Below are 5087 nucleotides of genomic sequence, written 5' to 3'. Positions count from 1 at the left end.
AGATTTCATGAGGGAGATCACTAGGTCATAGTTTTTGTTTAAGGAGCGAGCATTTATATGGAGTACATTTATGTAGTCATGGCAGTTTGTAGGAATTGTTGATAGGTATGAGTTGAGATCATGGTATTTGCAAATATCATTTATGTTTATGGATTCATACATAGAATTTATTATATCAATGTCATGATCATTTGAGTGGCTACTATCCTCTGCTAGGTCATTAAAAGTGTATGGAAAAGATTTAAATTGTTTACATTCATGAGTTAAATTAGAATAATGCTATTACTACTGTAGTACAAGAATAGCTATTAAATATAGGTAGTAACAATAGTGGTAATAATAGTAATGGTAAAATGATACAAAAGAAGTAATAAAAAATAATAACTAATAAAAATATTAGTAATAATAATAATGGTATATCTACAATATAAAAATAATACTAGTAGGTAGACTATTTTAAAAGTAATACTGATAGTAATAAAGGTACTTATAAATAATAGTGTAATACAGGAATAAAGGTATTAGAGTAAGAATAATAACAACGAAAAGACATGAGAGTGAAAAAGTGAAATAGATAAAGGGAAAAAGATATATATATTTCTTGGATGGCTTGTCAGGTGAGATGGCTCATGTAGGTGTACATAAAAGGCAAAAATTTGTGAACAGGACTTAGACTTGTGTGTTATAAGCATCTTTATGCTTGTGTAAGGATGGGGAATTTGTTCAGGAAGGTGTTCAGGGAGTGTTCATTTGTGATGGAGTGTTTTTGGTTGGAGTTTTTTAGTTTTATGAAGATCCTCCCATCTCTTGTGTAGCACTGTTGAAAGAGACTACGGTTTTTTTTCCTGATATCTAGGATTGTGGTGTATATGGTGCGGCGTTTAGGTGTGAGGCTCTCATTTATGTAGAGGTTAGGTTTGACTGTTACACAGGCCTCCATGATCTCAGCTTTCTTAGATCTGTTCAGGAGTTTTACAATTAGAGGTCTGGTTTTGTTTTGGTGTTTGGAGCCCAGTCTATGTGAGACATTTATGTCTTTGTGTTCTATGTTGATATTCAGATTGTCTTTGATGGTTTTTACTGTTAGGTCTGTTGTATTTTCCATTTGATGTTCATTGGGGAGTGCCGGACCACTAATTATGATTGTGTCCCTCCTCTCATATTGATCAATGTCATCTAATTGGTCTTCAAGTTTGTTGACTTTGCTTTCTAGAGAGGAAACTTTACTCTGCAGTGTGTGTATTGTCTGGTCTTTTTCTTGCATGGTTAATGTCAGGGCTTTGACAATAATGCTCACTACTGCTTTGCTTTCCTGAGAGAGAGTTTCGAGGTCGCCAGAAATCAAGTCCATTATAGTGGTTTGTTGGTGTGGTGTGGTCACTGCTTGGTTTGACCCAGCAGTCTCCTGACCCTGCACTGCCAGGCCAGCGGCCCCCTGACCCTGCACTGCCAGGCCGGCAGCCCCTGGGCTTTCATTGTTTGTGGGATTTTTTCTGGTGCCTACAACCATGGTGTGGATATGTTTATGAGGCAGTATAAGTATGTATATACACCAGAAAAGGCTAACTAGGTGGCGAAACTGGGTTTGTTTACATCCACGTGGATACAAATATTATTGGAACATCCTGGAGGCAGGGGCAGGGGGACTTATTTCTCCTTATTTCGTGGTTACATGTGCAGTAAATACCTTTTGTATGGTGTAGATTAGGTCAGTGGACCACCTGGAACAGCCAATATCGTTCCTAGTTTGCTGTGATTATTGTGGTGCTGGTAAAATTAGAAAATATTACAGAGCGTCTAGTGTTGTTGTTGAATGCGCGCGCCTCTCTCTCTCTCTCTCTCTCTCTTCCTCCGAAAGACGCTCTCAGTGGTTTAGTGAAGTACGTTTTTATCTTTTGCTCTTGCTGGATGAGTTATCTGTGAAAGGAAACAAAATAAAGAAATATAGAAGAGGAAGTGTCTTGCCAATCTCATAAATCAGATTAATTTTGAGATTAGGAGGAGGCAGTAGACACTTGCCGAAACGATGATTACTCCCAGTGAGGTTTAATAGCACTGGTTCAGGGAGTGCCATGAACTTATCATTAAAGCCAACTGGAACCTCACTAAGCGTTTCCCTTTGTGTCTCACAACATAGGGGGCAGGCACAGCCTGCTCTCTCTAAAGACAACTCTTCCTTCACACAGAACTACATGCACCTAGCTACACATACATACTTCATTCAAGATTTTAGAATTGGAAAAAAAAACAAATGTGATGATTCCTATACCAGGGAGGCGGTGGCGTAGTGGATAAGCTGGTGAGCGAGGGATTAGACAGACGTCCACACGTCCACGCGTACGTTTGAATCCCACCACATACTGCTTTGAAGCTATGCCATTTGTCGAGTGGTTTAAAGTTATCTACATGTCACAGTGATACCCAGGTTCTAGGTACCAAAGGTGCGCTTGGGTGGTGATATGGGCCCTAATAAGGGTACCACTATAAATAAAATTGTCTGCACCACTAATGTATGGAATCTGAACAGCACTCCACACATACGCTCTTCAAGTATGCCTATGGGCGCTATCGGCCATAACATAGGAAAAAAAAACAGGAAATCTTCTTTCTTTTCAATTTTAAGGAACAGGCACCTTAGTGGGCCTTTTTTTATCACATACTTTTATTGCCCTTGGCTGGTTGTCTCTCCTACATGAAAAGAAAACCATTGCTGAATAAAAATATATAAAAACAGTAGATTGTACAGTATTGCAATTGAGTCAATCAATGACAAAAAAACAAAAAGAAAAAGAAATAATTTTTCTTTGAACTGGTCGAGATAAGTCATGAAACCTTCTGGTACCTTCTTCGTTATCTTTTTCAGTCACTTACTCATATAAACTTAATTTGTCTTACGAAAAAACAGAAACTTAGCCGTCCTAAGAACACTGGCCTTTGTGGAAAAAAAGAAAAAAAAATTAATTGCCCGCCCAGCTCTTCACCTTTTGTGTGTGTAGAGAGAGAGAGAGAGAGAGAGAGAGAGAGAGAGAGAGAGAGAGAGAGAGAGAGAGACAAAAGGAACGAAGATCTACAATAGTTACAAAAACGTAATTGTAGTCTGCAAACTTCATGGGGCTGGTGGTGCTAGTAGTGTGTGTGTGTGTGTGTGTGTGTGTGTGTGTGTGTGTAAAAATAATAATAATAATAATAATAATAATAATAATAATAATAATAATAATAATCTGTTGGCGATTCCCATTCTCATAATAATAACAATAATAATAATAATAATAATAATAATAATAATAATAATAATAATAATAATAATAATAATAATAATAATAATAATAATAATAATAATAATAATGATAATAATAATAATAATAATAATATACAGTTTATTAAAATTGTCGTATATACGCACTGTAAATGTACATAGGGGATAGGGGGAAGGCTTAAGATTAGAACAATAGCCTGATGGTTTATTGTTCCCATAATGGTAGTATTGAAACTGAGGTGGTATCGGTCCGTGCGAGGTGCCCTTAGGGACATTATCTTGTTCTAGTGTCTTGTGGCACAGACCGAGCGAGATGCGTCAACGAGAAGGTGGCGTTGGTGATGCAGCAGACCCCTCCCAAGTTTCTCTAGAGCCTCTTGGTGTCTGGTACACAGCTTGGGCAGATTCAGGGTGGTCACGGCGTCGTTGTAATTGGTGTAGGCCTGTCCGAGGATGACCCTGTACGCCCACTTTTACACATTCTCCAGCTGCTGCTTTTGGGTGGGGCTGAGAGAAGACCACGTGTGTGTGTGTGTGTGTGTGTGTGTGTGTGTAGCAAATCGGTCTGACTAGAATCACACATATATACGAATATATATATATATATATATATATATATATATATATATATATATATATATATATATATATATATATATATGATTTATTTATTCATTAGAGAGGCGGTGGCGTAGTTGTTAAGGTGATAAGCATGGGATCGGGCTGGCGTCCACGCGTAGGTTCGAACCCCATTACTTACAGAATTAAAACTGGTGTGGCGTGTATGAGCGTGTGTGTGTGTGTGTGTGGTGTGAAAGAGAGAGAGAGAGAGAGAGGCATTCCAATGGAGAAGATAATTATGTTGTCCTCACTGTATAAGCTAGCTATGTATTACCTGTATTGAAGTCCAGTCATTTGAAGAGTGCGATCCATGCCATCAACTTGAACAATATCGCCATACGTATTCATGCTAACTGATCTTCTCATCTTGCTAAATATATGCCAACTCTTCGCAAGGTCTCGCTGCTTTAGACTTTCCTCTTTCTCTCATTTCTATTTGGTCCACCTCTCTAATGTTAGAGTTAACTAGTATTCTCAATCATTCATCTCTTTATCCAGAACTCCCTGCCTGCTTCTGTATATCCTTCTTCCCATGACTTGAACTCTTTCTAAAAGGAAAATTTAAGACACTTCCATTATAATTTTTTACCACCGTTTTTAACTGTTCGGGGACTGTCACCTCTTTGGGCCTTTTTTTCATTATAATCTTTCTACCCTTAGTCAATGCCACTCCTACATAAATGGTATTACTCGTAGTACTAGTAGTAGTAATAGTAGCAGCAATAATAATAATAGTAGTAGTAGTAATAGTAGTAGTAGTAGTAGTTGTTGTTGTTATTGTTGTTGTTGTTGTTGTTGTTGTTGTTGTTGTTGTTGTTGTTGTTGTTGTTGTTGTTATTGTTGTTGTTGTTGTTGTTATTTTTGTTGTTGCTGTTCTTGTAGTAGTAGTAGTAGTAGTAGTAGTAGTAGTAGTAGTAGTAGTAGTAGTTGTTGTTGTTGTTGTTGTTGTTGTTGTTGTTGTTGTTGTTGTTGTTGTTGTTGTTGTAGTAGCAGTAGTAGTAGTAGTAGTAGTAGTGATAGTAGTAGTAGTAGTAGTAGTAGTAGTAGTAGTAGTAGTAGTAGTTGTAGAATTACGGCAGTGTGTCGCAGAGTCATTAAGGTGGCGTATCAATGAGTCATTAAGCCAGCGTGTCAAGGGATGAAAAGAGCGACATAACAGTGTTGTTCTGCATGACATGACACAATAGGTTTGGCAGGAGTGGCAAGCATC

Source organism: Portunus trituberculatus, unplaced genomic scaffold (assembly GCF_017591435.1).
Source record: "Portunus trituberculatus isolate SZX2019 unplaced genomic scaffold, ASM1759143v1 PGA_scaffold_69__2_contigs__length_80436, whole genome shotgun sequence".
Classification (NCBI taxonomy): Eukaryota; Metazoa; Arthropoda; class Malacostraca; order Decapoda; family Portunidae; genus Portunus; species Portunus trituberculatus.
The sequence above is the reverse complement of the archived record's forward strand: the minus strand, read 5'-3'. Positions refer to the sequence as shown.